We start from the raw sequence: 15,706 nt of genomic DNA, 5'->3' as shown, positions 1-15,706 counted from the left end.
TTTGATGAAGCAATTAAATCGTTTGATTTTATCAAGAATGAAGAGGAACCTTGTGTATATAGAAAGGTCAGTGGGAGTGCAATTATATTCCTTATATTGTACATGAATGACATTCTCCTTATTGAAAATGATATTCCCATACTGACTACGGTCAAAAGATGGTTGTCCAAAAAATTCTCCATGAAAGACCTAAGGGAAGCATCTTATATTCTTAGAATAAAGGTTTATAGGAATAGATCTAAAAGGATGCTAGGTCTATCACAAAAGCAGTACAAAGAGGAGATGCTAAAAGGGTTCAGCATAGAAAACTTTAAAAGATGACTTTTACCTCTTGGGCATAAAAGTGTACTATACTATATACTTGATCTGATATAGCCATTGCTATGAGTGTCAAGAGTAGATATCAGTCGAATCTAGATTGGGAGCATTGGATTGCTGTGAAAACATCCTAAGTACTTGAGAAGTACTAAGGATTTATTCAGTCTTTGGAGAATGAACAGAGCTAGGAGTGGGAGGATATATGGATGCTGATGATAGAATGTCAACATCAGGATGTATTCTTATATGATGTTAGTTCGGTATGTTGGAAAGATTCCAAACAATCGATCAATGGAAGCTGAGTACACAATATATGTGTAAGATGAAATTTGATTTTAATTTTAGTTGCAGAACTGAATGTCATAGTATTAGATGCTATGACAGTGTATGCAAAGACAACGATGCCATAGCCTTCACTAAGGAGCCTAAGTCTTACCAGAAGTTCAAGCACATAGAGCAGCGGTATGCACGATTACCTCAAAAAGAAATATGTCAAGGTATGAAGAGTAGACTCTGCAGTCAACGTGGTAGATCTGCTGACAAAGTAATTGAGCCAGCCAAAGATGAAAGTCCACCTTGAGAAGATAGAAATTAGATAAGTGACCAATTGATTTTAGTCCAAGTGGGAGATTGTTAGATGTGTGTCTTAAAAGCCAATCTGACTAACACATTATTATAAGTCTAGGGCACAATTTTGTATTTAATATATTGATTTAATCAATAAAAGGGCAAGTTTATTTTCATGCAAGAGTGATGTGTCCTTGAATCATCCATGGAATTAATACTTCGATACATATTCTTCAGGTATTGAGAATTAGAGGCATGTATAATTAATTTCTAAATACTCTTGATCATAGTATCATGATGGAGACGGTGATTGATTCAGATAGACCGATGTATAGATTGCTTCTTTCAGGATAGATGAGTCTCTGATCTACTGTGTAAAGACACTGAGTAATGAGTGCGGATAGTTGTTAGAGAATAACTAGTACTAAGCATGACCATACGAGAGATCATTTGGATTTCTAATCAATCATTAGTGATTGTCTCAATGCTGTAGTTGTGAGAATGATTCTTTGACCTATGATGGTATGACTGCTCCTGTGAGACTGTTGAAGTTTGACTGATACATAAATATGGCCTCATTGAGACCTTGTAGTAGATGTTGGCGACAGTTGATCCACTGTAGGAGTAGGATGCGTATCTAGATGGAATCTATCGATCTTGATAGAGAGAAGTAGTCCTATGGGATTTGAGAGGCTAAGTCCGAGAGTCTGTGGCCACAGCAGTGTGATTGATAAAAAAGAATTTTCATGAGGATCACAATTAGATTTGAGCTAATCAAATTTATTATATGACTGATGATGAGGTTTGACAATTTATCCATAACCCACCATCTAGTTGGAACTCATGATAGAGGGACTGAATCATATGTGAACTATACCTTGAGGTTCTTTTTCGATTCTATTGGTTGCCACTATATACTGCTAGGTATCACTGGTGGATTGTGAGAGCTCACTAGGATTGCTCAGGATCGACAATCCTCAATGATTTAGAGTGAAATTGTTCCGATCCATTAAAAAGAGTTTCAATGATACTATGATAGACATCATTGTATATCTTACTACCAGATAGAATTGAACCTATGGGATCACACAACAAAGAGATTAGATCTGGAGTAAGTAATTAGACTTATGAAGTCTCAATTGGGTTTAGAGAAATCCTATTGAGTTTAGGATAACCTTGTTAGTATATGGTTGAACTTAATTTTTTTTTTGAACTTGAATATCTTATTTGCTAAGATTAATTTGAGTTAATTACCTGCTAATAACCTTAATGAATTAGATTCATTGAGCTCCAATTATTGGGTGCCTTGAGTTTTGGATCATATGAATTAAGAGTTGATAAGTGACATATTTTTATATTTATTATAGGTATTTTTGATAATTTATGGTGCTAACATCTTTTTAAAAGCCTAATTTCATTAATAAATTAGATTTTCTTGCAAAAATAAATAATTTAAAAAATAAATAAAATTAGAGTATATTTATGAAAAATAGATATTAATTTAATTGAGTAATTTAAGCACAAAAATGATGAGAAATTTTTGAGTAATTTAATGCATATTTTTTTCTATTTTTCAGGCAAAAATCGAAGTAAAAATTGAGCCAAAATACCTTAAAAAAACCTAAAAATAGCCTCCGATGCATAGTGGACCAGCCGCTCGATCCACAGAGCTAGGGTGCAGTCCACGGGAATAGTTACACGGTCCACAGGTGCGGTTCACAGTGAGAGAAAGATCCTAGACGCGATCCAACGGCTGAGATTCAATCCGACTTAGATCCAACGGTTGCTGTTAATTATCGATTTATAAGAGGACTCTTTTGCACGATCCGATGGCCCAGAACTAATCCCAAGCATGATAGGATAGCTGTGGTTCGATCCAACTTTGATAATGATTAAAATGATTGATTTTTTATCAGATCTGAGCTGTCCAAGCTCCATCCGACGGTCAAAAATATTTCTAAGGGGATTAATATGATTTCTAAGGGTTTTAGGACTACTTTTTCTTCCAAAAAATTATGAAAAATTTATCTATAAATAGGGAGTCTGGGACTAAGCTTTGGTAGCAAAAAAATTGAGTAAAAAGTATAGAAAAAAATAGAGAAAAAAATTAGATAAGTTTAGGGACCCAAGGAAAAGAAGGAGAGAAGTCAGTTCGCTCTACAGAGTACGATGGAAGATGGAGAGGTCATCAACCATCTTTCCGACGAGGCTGGACTGATCAACTTCAGATCTTTGTTACAGTTTTATTTTTATTTTATTTTATTATTCTTTTTAAATTTTTTGTACTTGAATTTCAATTTTAATTAATATAAAATTTATTTTTTGCACTTTAAATTTTTATCTTTTATTTTTTTGCACGTAGATGCTAGGATCTAGTTAGTAGATCTTAGTATCCGATTTATTTTATACTTTTTAAATTTTTATTATTTATTTTTATTGTAAGTAGATGTTAGGATTCAATTAATAGATCTTAGTACCCAATTTATTTTTTGCACTTTTAATTTTTATTTTCTGACTTAAATTATTTTCTTCAAAATTTTATTTTTCTTTTACAAAATCAAGGATTTCAAATCAAAATCTTGCCTTCTCTGTGGATTCGACGACTCACTACTTTCTATGTATTTTTAATTTTTATTGAAGTCAGAATTTGATTGATAATCATGGTGTCCTAACGACAGTATCTTGACCATATCAATTTTTGGCGTCGTTGTCGGGGATGACAATAATTTTAATGTTTGATTTTTTTTATTTTTTTGTAAATTAAACTTACTAATTTTTTAATTTTTTTTATCTTTGTGGAGAAAAAAATTCAAAAATTCAAAAAAAAAGAAGATAGAAAGCTTCAAATTTTGCTTGGTGAGATCAATCTTAACCCTAATTCTAACAATTTTTTTAGTATTAATTACTATTTTTTTAAATTAACCTAAAATCTACTCATATGAACCTAATAAAAATTGCATGACAAGAATAGAAATTTAATTGTTAGAAGCATTCATCATCTTAGATTTTTTTTTGGTGATTGCTGCAGACAAGGTAAGCTTTCAAGTTTGATTAATTTCATGCATCTAATTTAGTTTCATAGAACCCCTTGTTTGAAATTGGTTATGCATATTCATCTCAAATCAATTTAAGGGCAACACCCATAATAAGATAAGGTGGGGATTTCATCACCCTTCCTTAGCCCAAAAATAACCAACCAACATCCCGCATTAACCCAAACCTAACTAAAATTAAGTAGACATTGACCCCTAGGATCAATTGAGTTCAATTTGAGTATGGTGGTGAAGTCAAGTGCAAAGTAAGTTCGAACTCACCCCTAAAACTAGTGTCTAAGGCTAGAGGTTACAAAGGCTCTGCCTAAGTAGATTCATGGTTATTTAATTGGTTTCGTTAGCTTACCTGGCCAATTCAATTAGTGTCTAAGGCAAGCAATGGGAGGACCCCCATAACCTCACCTCTTACCTGGCTAGTTGAAAGAAGTGAGAACAAACACAATTTATATCTAGACTAAGCCACTCTATATCAAACTTTTAGGTCTAAGAAATCCATAGGTGTCTAGGTTTAACTGTTTGCTAACTTGATTGCAATTAACACTTAACCACAACTAATTCTTCTCATCTTACGTCTTTAAGTCTAAGACTTTTCTTAAGGATCTCACCTTTAGAACTTTTCTCTTTCTTTCTTTTCCCTTTTTTTTTTCTCCTCCTTCTTCTTAAAAAAAAAAAAAAACTCAATCACACATTAGGGTTTGCACTGGTATATGTACGGTATAATTTTTTTTGATCTAGTTGAATCTAATTTTGAAATTGAATGACTGATCCATGTTAAGCATGATAATCAACTGGCTGAAAATCCTGAGAATCACCTAGGCAGATGAAGGAATATTTTATTCCTTCCACCTATAACCCATCGATGTTTTCATCATTCTATGGGATCAAATATTCTGACTCTAGTCCTGAGGTCGATTTGAACCTGTTAGCCTAAAAATTAGATAAAGTCGACCTTCTTATAGATAAATGCCTAGCCTTAGATCTACAATCTCCTGTGCAATACACACAACCTTCTAATTATTAGGAGATTTATTCTATCTGTGCTAGCCCAGCCCATCATGTTAATGAATGTCCTACAGCTGCACAGTTTCCAGCTTTCAAACTGCTCAAGGTTACTCCAATCCTATCAATGACCCATTCTTAAATACATATAACCAAGATTGGAGGAACCACCCTAATTTTCCTTGGAGACCCCAACAGACCCAGGCTCAGACCCAATTTTTTTCTATGCAGAACTTTCAGAATAGGCCCCAATACCAAAATTATACTTATAATAGAGGTCAGCCTACTCAGCCATCTTATTACAATCAGCCATCATACCCACCTTCTCAACAGACCAATCTAGCTGATGATAGATTTAGCTAACTTCAACAAATGATCATGACCCAACAGCAATCTCTCACTAGGCTAGAAGCACAAATAGATCAATTAATTGATTCTACCATGAGGAGAGAACTAGGTCAATTGTCAAACGAATCAATACCAAATTTTGAAAATAACCTAACCATCCACCAACCACCTAGACCTAGTCAACAATCAATGTCCCCCTTAAGAATCTTCAATTTGAAAATGACAAAGTAATCTTTGAGCTTAAAAGTGATAGGATTCTTAAAGACCCATGTCAAATCCAGGTGAGTGAGGTTAGTACTGATGCTAGCCAAAATATAAATTTTGAAGAGGAGATTAGTACTGAGACTAGTCCAATAGAAGAATCTGAGCCCAGTACTGATGCTGATCTAAGGAAGAAAAGAAGAGAGTGGATGGGTTACCCAAGATATATCCATCAAGAGTCCCATTTTCTTCAGGCTTAGAAGCTAGTTCTTCCACTTTAGAATTATCATCTCCTTCAGAATTAAAATTATCTTTGATCACACTTGAGAACACATGCTTAAAATCAAAAGACACCCTTTCAGCACTCATTACTTCAAACTCAACTCCTAATCTAAAAATTCAATTCATGAGTATTTTAGAAGAACAAATAGGAGAAATTCTTGATAAACAAGGGTCTGTGAATGGGTTTGTGAACTATCTTTCTAAAATTAAGAACGAAGATGTGAACTACTTTCTAAAGATTGATAATAAAATATTAAAATTTATTATAGACCATCTTCCTGAGATTGGCAATCCAAAACCATTGAAATTTGTCAATCCAATATTCAACATGGGATAGGTGAGAGAATTAGCATGGTCTGGCTGAAGACGGTAAACTTAGCACTTCCTAGAAGGCAACCTAATTTTTAATTTTCAGTTTTGTACTTTTTGCTATCTTTTATATTTTATTTAGGTCAATCGAGTCTTGCTTAGTATCTTTTGTAGAAATCTGAAGATAATATTGGCTAAGTTGGGGGGAGAATCAATTTTGAAAAGATTTTTGGATCAGGTGACATCTTTCTTTTTCTTTTCTTTTGCATGCACTCTTCATTTTTTCTACTCCATTGAGGACAATATCAATTAAGTTGGGGGGGATAATAAAAATTTTTAAATTTTTAAAGTCCTCAAGTAAGTTAGTATTTAGTATTTAAGCACCTGATTATACTTACGAATCAAGTTAAAATAAGCATTTTTTAAAAAAAAATTGATGCACAGATCAGAGAGTTTATGAGATATTGAGGGATCAAGTATTAAAAAAACTCAATAAAGAGTTAAGTTTAGAACTTAAACAGTTCTCTTTGAGCATTTCTAAATTTTTCTACCAGCATCAGAGAAGAGTTAACTTTTTATGAGCTTGTGTAGGGTAACTATATATTTCTTTATATAAAAATTAAAATAAAAAAAGAAAAAAAAAATTCAAGTACTTCATGCTGAGTAACCAGGCCTTTTTGCCTAAGCAAGCATTGAGTTTCATGTCAAAAGATATGAAGAGTAAAGAAGTTTTGTTGTAAAGCTAGTTTTAACTCGTAGCCTATTTGATTCGAGCAAGTAGGTCCGAAGGGTATTCTATACCTAGTTTTCTAAAGTCATCTGGTTTGGGAGTCATTGATTGAAAACTCGCTACATGGGTCAAACAAAAAGCTTAAGGGGTTAAGATATTCAATAGCAGTATAACATTAAAAAAAAAAGATTCAATAAATGAAGAACGGAAGTAACAATATACTTGTCCATATGAAGGTTAATAATTTAGAGAAAAAGATAGGGATAATTTAGAAAAGTTCAAAAAAAGTTTAGTATTCTTAGTTTAATTCTTATATTGACTAGTATTAATACCCCAATGATATACCTCATTTACACTCTACTGGATATCAGTGGCCTTTTTAAAATTATTTGGTAAAATTTGAGACTTTAAGTTAAATGGTAGTTAAATTTAAATTTTTTCTTTACTCGAGGACGAGCAAAGTTCAAGTTGGAGGATGTGATAAGTGACATATTTTTATATTTATTGTAGATATTTTTGATAATTTATGATGATAAGTTCAAGTATGTAATACGATCACATATTTAATTTTAGCATAAAATTCAATATGTGTTCAATTTCAGCATGTAAAGTAGATCTATGTGTTCTATATTTTATGCATACATGATTTAGATTAAAAAATATTTTAATCTTCTATTCCACTGTATTATTTAGATAAAAAAATTTTAAAACACACATGCACATCCCGATATGAGATTCCAACAGTAATCTCTTTTATTTCCATCCATGTTGAACCTCTTCAATACTAAATCTATGTACTTAGAATGGGATAAGCCTAGCATCCTTTTAGATTTATCCCTATAGATCTTTGTACCAAATATATAGGATGCTTCACCCAAGTCTTTCATAAAAAATTTTTGTGATAGCCAAGTTTTGATTGATTGTAACATTGGGATATCATTCCCAATGAGCAGTATGTCATCCACATACAAAACTAAGAAGACAATGGCACTCCTACTAGTCTTTTTATACACATATGGTTCATCCATATTTTTGATAAAGTCAAATATTTTGACTATCCCATCAAAATGGATGTTCAAACTCCTTGATACCTGCTTTAATGCATAAATAGCTTTCTTTAGCTTGCATATTTGATTTGTCCTCCCACTAGAGATAAATTTTTCTAGCTGAGTTATATAGACTTCTTCTTTAAGATTTTCATTGAGGAAAGTAGTCTTGACACCTATCTACTAGATCTCATAGTCATGATATGCAGCTATAGCATGCATAATCTGATTAGATTTGAGCATAGCTATGGATGAAAAAGTTTCTTCGTAGTCAACACTTTACCTTTGTCTAAAACTTTTTACTACTAGCCTAGCCTTATAGGTCTTTACCTGACCATCGGCTCCAATCTTCTTCTTAAAGATCTATTTGCAGCCTATTAGGGTCACACCCTCAGGCACATCAACTAAAGTACAAACTTAATTGGCATACATGGAGTCCATTTGGGATTTCATGGTCTCAAGCCATTTGTTAAAGTCATTACTTATGACTACTTTTGAATAGATCATGGGATCATCATTCTCAATGATGTGTGGTGTATTATCATTCTCAATCAAATTTTAAATTAGGTCTTAACTTGATTAGTTCTGGTTCGACAATTTGGTGTCTAAGGTAAGTTGGACAGATGCGACCGACTGGTTTTTAATTGAGAGCTACTCGACTCGAATGCGTTCTTGTCGAGTTAATGACATATCCCTCCCACCGATCTTACTTACCTGGCCATATGTGTCGACTCAGTTTTGATTAGAGGTGGCTAACAATTCGAGCTAACCCATGCCACTAGGTTAGTCATAATTATTATGACTATGTCAAGTCAAGTTTAATGAGACCTAAATAAATCTTCCTAAGAAAATATTAAGTCTAGGTCTTCCACCATTGTGGATGTGTGGGCCCTTCTCGGGGTTGATTGTTCTCGACTGGTTACAGTGGCTCAATTGCACCAAAAAGATGTAACCATGTCCATTAGGCATTGGATGCTACATATTAGAGGATGGGTTGGGCTCAATATTCTGGATACGGTGAGGGATCCAATCAGGAATCTAGTTCGTGCAAATGGTGGGTTTGACTTAACTAAGGATTGGAGCAATATCCCAGACATGGTGAGCTTCATGAATTAGAGACCAAGTTTTGGGTGCACCATGATTAGAGAATCATTGGATAAGAGTTATCCACTCATCAGTTGATCCATCACCAATAACTATTAGGTGAGGTGGTGAGCTAGTCGGTGAGACCGCACCACCCACTAGAAATCACTAATCACGGAGATTTTCACACTCTACCCACGGAGTGTAGGGATCTGAAAAAATAGTGGAAGCCTAATTTGTTTAAATCTGAAAATCCTTGTCTAAGATGATACCGAGCTTCTCAAGCTCCTCAAGATCCTTGATCATTGTCAAACAATGATCTTGGACTGACTGCCCATCACGCATCTTGGCCTTAAAAAATCTTTGACAGACTTGATACTTGGTCGTGCGACTCTGTTCACCAAACAACTCTTGTAGGTGAGCCAATATTTGGTGGGTAGTCAAAATATTCTCATGTTGGCGCTGCAAGTCATCAGACATTGCACCCAACATGTAGTACCTTGCTTTGTTATCATCATCCGTCTATTTTTCTAGAGATGCTCTCTGTTCAGTAGTCGGACGTGCTGGTATGGCAGGTGGGTCTTGGTCCAAGACATGAGTCAATTTTTTGGAACCCAAAATAATTCTGTAGTTCCTCAACCAATCCTTAAAATTGGGTCCAGTCAGTCTATGGGTGTCTAGAATTTTGGTCAGGGGGTTTGAGGCAGATATGTTTCCTGTAGAGAGTCAAAAGTTTCTAGTTAGATTTTGTAATCAGACTCAACCAATTTGTTTAAGGTTTTCATTTTTAAACTTAATTCATGGCTACGTGGTGGAACCCTATTTACCAAGTTGATGAAATTAAAACTAATAAACCGGTTGGTGTCTAAGGTAAGTTCGACAGTCTGACCAGTGGTTTTCAAGTGGGAGCTACTCGCATTGATTTGATCCCTGACGAGTTAATGGCATATCCCCACCACTGATCTCACTTACCTAGCCAACCTGGTGAGTTAGGTTTTGATTAGATCACTTGGTGATTAAGGCTCACCCATGTCATTAGGTAAATTAGTGTGACTGATTTAGGTGCTCCTAATGTTGGCTTTAATTAAATCTTTTTTAATCTGACTTGGTGAAGTCAGTGGGAGGATTAAAATTAGCTGGTTAATTTCTTCTCTTCTATCCTTTAATAAAAATCTTCAAAAATTATTAGGTCCCTAAAAATGATTAAGTTATAGTGTTAACTAAGTCATAGCCTCCCATTAAGTGAGTGATAATGAGTCCATTAGTTTAATAATCATTGGAGGCCCAAAAGCCTGGTGCTTATTGACTAATAAAATTATCATTCATAGTATGATAATTTGGTTGAGTCTTTCTGATGGTGGTTAGGTTGGCCGGCCAAAGTCGGGCTTGATCATTTATTGGTCAGATTCACCAAATCAAGTCATGTTAATGGTTGGACCTAACCAGATCTTTTCAGTAGAGGCCAAAGCCTACTGATTAGGTTCTGGGGCAAAATAAATTACTAGAAGTTGTTTAGAGAAATAACTGGTTATGAACCTATCCATAGATGCACATAGGTTGACCAACCAAAGTTAGGCTCGTGTGTAGTCTGTGTGAATTCTAGTACCCACTAAGGAATTAAAGTAATTCCTCGAATTGGAGGTTGAGGCTACCAGTTCATAAAAATACTGAAAGAAACTTTAGACTAAAGTCCAAGTCTTTAATATTAATAATTTATGTACTAATAAAGGTCTGGTTTTTCTTTATGCAGCTATGGCCACTATCCTATCACTTCGGTCATTATTAGATAATGACAAGCTCATGGGACCTAATTTCTATAACTGGTATCGAAAATTAAAAATCGTCTTTGAACATGAGCAGATCCTTTATGTAGTAACAGATCCGACACCTGAGGAGCCAGCCCCGAATGCTAGAGGGACGTTCCGAGACACTTACCAGAAGTGGCTCAATGACCGCACCACCATTCGGTGCATAATGCTGGTGGCAATGAATGATGAGTTCAGTCGTAGGTTTGAGAATGCCTAGCCGCAGGAGATGCTTCAAATGTTGAACGACTCCTTTGGTATGCCTGACGATGTTGAAAGGCACAAAACTAATTGTGCCATTTTCAATGCTCGGATGAGGGATGGGGCCTCAGTCACCGATCATGTACTGTACATGATCGAAATGATTGAGTGCCTAAGTAAATTGGGCTTTTTCTTGCACAAGCAGCTCGGTAAGGATGTGATCCTTAATTCTTTGCTCAAGTCCTTCCTCCCCTTCCTTACTCATTTTCAAATGACAAAGCCTGCAGTGAACTACCACGGCTTGTTGGGGTTGCTGCAGAACTTTGAGAAGGACCACCAGCTCCATAAAGAGTCAGTGAATGTTGTGGGATGGTCTTCTTCTGGTCGTCGACCCTTTAAGAAAGGAAAGAAGAATAAGAAGAAGAAGAATAAGAAGGTGCAGTCGCATACTGGGACGTCTGCACAGGGTCAAACCAAGAAGCGCAAGCCCGACCAGAGCCAGGCGGAGTGCTTCTTTTGCAGGAAGCAGGGGCACTGGAAGAGGAACTGTCCTCTATACATTGCCTCCCTGGACCCGAACAGGCCGAAGAAAAAGCAAGGTAATTATATGATAACACCTTGCAACTTTTTCATTTGTGATACTATTGCTTGGGTATTGGATACCAGAAGCCCTTATCATATTTATAATTCGATGCAGGGTCTGCAGGTCAGTAGGAGATTTGATGAAGGCGTGAGGTTCCTAAATGTTGGAGATGGAAGCAAAGTTCCAGTTCTAGCTTTAGGAATCATGAACCTTGTAATCAACTCTCGTAATATAATTCTGAGTGAATATCACTATTGTCCAAGTTTTTTATTAAATATTATTTCTGTAGGCTTTTTGACCATGAACAGTTATCAATTTTTAATAAAAGAAAATGTTTGCAATATCATTTTGAATGGTGTTACAATATTTGTTGGACAACTAAATAATAGAATTTACTTACTATCACAGCCTGTTAATATGGTTCAAACCTTCGATAAACACCCTAGAAAGATAATGTGTCAGAAGTCTACCTTTGGCACTGTAGGTTAGGTCATATCAATAAGAACAGGATAAACATGTTAGCTCAAGAAGAAATTCTTGAAGTATGTGATTGTGACTCACTTCCAACCTGTGAGTCCTGTCTTCTTGGGAAGATGACCAAGTCACCTTTTACTGAAAAAGGTGAGAGAGCCAGTGAACTCTTGGATCTGGTATATTCTAATGTATGTGGACCCACGAGCTCAAATGCAAGAGGTGGATATTTTAATTTCATAACCTTCACAGACGACCTATCTAGGTATGGGTATGTCTACTTAATGAAGAATAAGTCGGAGTCATTTGAAATGTTCAAGCTATTCCTAAATGAGGTAGAAAAATAAATTGGGAAGTGTATTAAAACTCTTCGATCTGATCGAGGAGGTTAATACCTTTCCAATAATTTTTTGACATATCTTGGGGAGAATGGAATTCTTTCTCAATGGACTCCTCCTGGAACACCACAGCATAATGGTGTGTCTGAAAGGAGGAATCGGACCTTGTTGGACATGGTTCGATCCATGATGGGGTTTGCTAGTCTGCCGATCTCCCTCTGGGGATATGCACTCGAATCGGCTTGTTATCTTCTAAATAGGATTTCGAGTAAGTCTGTAACCAAAATACCATATGAGATATGGATAGGACGTAAGCAAGTACTCTCGCACCTTAGGGTTTGGGGGGTCCGGCTTATGTTAAACGTTTAATTACGGACAAGCTTGGACCTTGGTCTGACAAGTGTAATTTCATAGGGAACCCAAAAGAGACCAAAGGATATTATCTCTACCTAGCTGATGAGCAAAAGGTGTTTGTCAGCCATAAGGCAATCTTTTTGAAAAAAGAGTTCCTTGGTGAAGGGACTATTGCCTCAAAAGTCGAACTTGAGAAAGTTCGACAGGTGAAAAAATTGACACAAGTTGCTGAACCTGAACTGGATTTGGTTAGATCAGATCCAGAGCCCATTGTTCCTACACCCTTAAGGCGGTCTGGTAGAGCACCACGTCAACTGGACAGATACTATGGTTTCTTGATCCAGAACGGTGATTCTGTCGAACTTGATGAAAATGATGAGGATCCGATCACCTATATGGATGCAATGCAGAGACCTGACTCTGAGAAATGGCTAGAGGCCATGAAATCCGAAATGGAGTCCATGAAGGTCAACGATGTGTGGACATTGGTTGACCCACCTGAAGGAGTAAAATCCATAGGGTGTAAGTTGGTCTTCAAGAGGAAGAGGGGCGCAAACGGAAAGGTGAAAACCTATAAAGCCCATCTGGTTGCCAAGGGATATCGTCAACATTATGGTATAGACTATGACAAGACGTTTTCTCCTGTGGCAATGCTCAAATCCATTCGGATTATGCTTGCGATAGCTGCCCATTTGGACTATGAAATCTGACAGATGGATGTGAAGACAGCTTTCCTAAATGGAGAGCTGGATGAAGAGGTGTATATGATACAACCTGAAGGATTCACATCCACAGATGAGTCTAAGGTGTGCAGGCTACAGAGGTCCATTTATGGACTTAAGCAGGCATCTCGGAGTTGGAACATATATTTTGATAGGACGATCAAGACGTATGGCTTCGTTAAGAGTGGAGAAGAGCTTTGCATTTATAAGTGGCCTAATGGTCCAGTAGTGGTATTTCTTATATTGTATGTGGATGACATTCTCTTAATCGGGAATGATGTCCCTACATTATAGGGAATAAAGATTTGGCTGTCGTCATAGATCTCTATGAAGGATCTGGGAGAAGCTTCCTACATCCTAAGGATGAGGATCTATAGGAATAGATCTAAAAGGTTGCTTGGCTTATCCCAGTCTACGTACATTGATACTATGCTGAAGAGGTTCAGCATGGAGAATTTCAAGAAAGGCTATCTACCGATAGGCCATGAAATTTCTCTCTCGAAGAGGGATTGTTCGATAACACCTCAAGAGAGAGAGCATATGGGTAGAATTCCATATGCTTCGACAGTGGGATCTATCATATACGCCATGACATGTATACGACCAGATGTGGCATACCCACTAGGGGTAGTGAGTAGATACCAATCTGATCCAGGGGAGAATCACTAAAAGATTATTAAAACCATCTTGAAGTATTTAAGAAATACTAAGGACCAGTGGCTTGTTTATGGTGAATCGGACTTGACACTTATAGGGTTTACAGATTCTAGTTTCCAGTCTGATCACGATGACAGCAAGAGTGTGTTGGGATTTATTTTTACCCTTCATGGTGGGGCTGTCTGCTGAAAGAGTTTCAAACAGCACACAGTGGCTGGTTCAGTTTGCGAGGCAGAGTATGTCGCTGCATCAGATGCTGCCAAAAAAGCGGTGTGGCTGAGGAAATTCATCACCGAGCTCGAAGTAGCACCCTCTCTTGTTGGTCCAGTTCTGCTCTACTGTGACAGCTTTGGAGCCATTGCTCAGGCGAAGGAACCAAAGGCACACCAGCGGACGAAGCATATTCTGTGCCGCTACCATCTCATCCGAGAAATCATGGATCGAGGAGACGTCGACCTTCAGAAGATCGATGGAAAGGAGAACCTGGCCGACCCATTCACTAAAGCCATTACGGTGAAGGAGTTCGATGACTTCAAGTCGAAGATGGGTATTAGATACTGCACCGATTAGCTTCAGGCCAAGTGAGAGATTGTTGGGAATAGTATCTCAAAGTCAATCATTAGTCTGTTGACGGTTGTGCTCTTTCTTATATTAGTATATGAATTATAAATTAATAAAAATTATTTTGACATTTTTCATCACAAATTGTTTCATCTTCTAATGAACTCCTATGTTGTGGTGAAGTCCTTAGGACTATTTAGACTCGACAAAGGAGGATTCGTCGTTTAGTCCTTAAACCTGTTCGTGATCAAATGATACGTTGTTACCAAGGACAACAACGTTTATCAAGCATAGGTCGTTGTGTGCCATATGGGTTGGTTGTCCTCTTAACCAAGGAGTGTAGAGATACTGGTATGGCATACAGGTGAGATATAAGGGTACATCTGCACTGAACGTGACCGACTCCGGAGCTTTTTTTGCTGTCAAGATTTACTCTGATGGGATATGGGTATAACTGTCCCTCTGACCTGAGACCACCACGGTGACTTGCAAGCAACTCACTGCACTTAGGCACTGGACTACCTAAATTTCTAATTCAGTGACAGAAGGCTGCTGGGTGTAGTCAAGTACTTGACTTGTCGGTGCGTGTGTCAAGATGGGATTGACCACTCCAGTTCAGGAGCTGTGTACAGTCATGTTTAAATTTAGCAAAATCTTGATCAGGGTAGTCCAAGTGAAGAGTCACAGGATTGTTTGAGTTGAGCACGATTCGGATGATCTGATCAGGGTTGACAGTTTAACCCTGAGTCATCCTAAACACAAGGGTCAAAAGGATGAATTATATAGTAACCATATTCACGTAGATTTTGAGTGTTACGATTGCAACTATTCGACCTATCCGAATGTCGGGTACCATTGCTAGATGGTCACTTCGATTAGTACAGGAATTGGTTCCTGTGCTACCAGCTTAGGATCGAACCTGTGGGGTCACACACATTAGAGATTCCTATCTGATCTAATGGCTGGTGAAGAGTCCTAAGTGTCTGAAATTCTGTGATCGAGAATCAGGATTCTCTGATCATGAGTTCCACACATTTTGGGTACCGGGGTCAAAAGTCCCACTGGTTTGGAACTTTTC

This window comes from Elaeis guineensis, chromosome 16, assembly GCF_000442705.2.
Source record: "Elaeis guineensis isolate ETL-2024a chromosome 16, EG11, whole genome shotgun sequence".
In the NCBI taxonomy this organism is placed as follows: domain Eukaryota; kingdom Viridiplantae; phylum Streptophyta; class Magnoliopsida; order Arecales; family Arecaceae; genus Elaeis; species Elaeis guineensis.
This window is presented reverse-complemented; position numbering follows the sequence as displayed.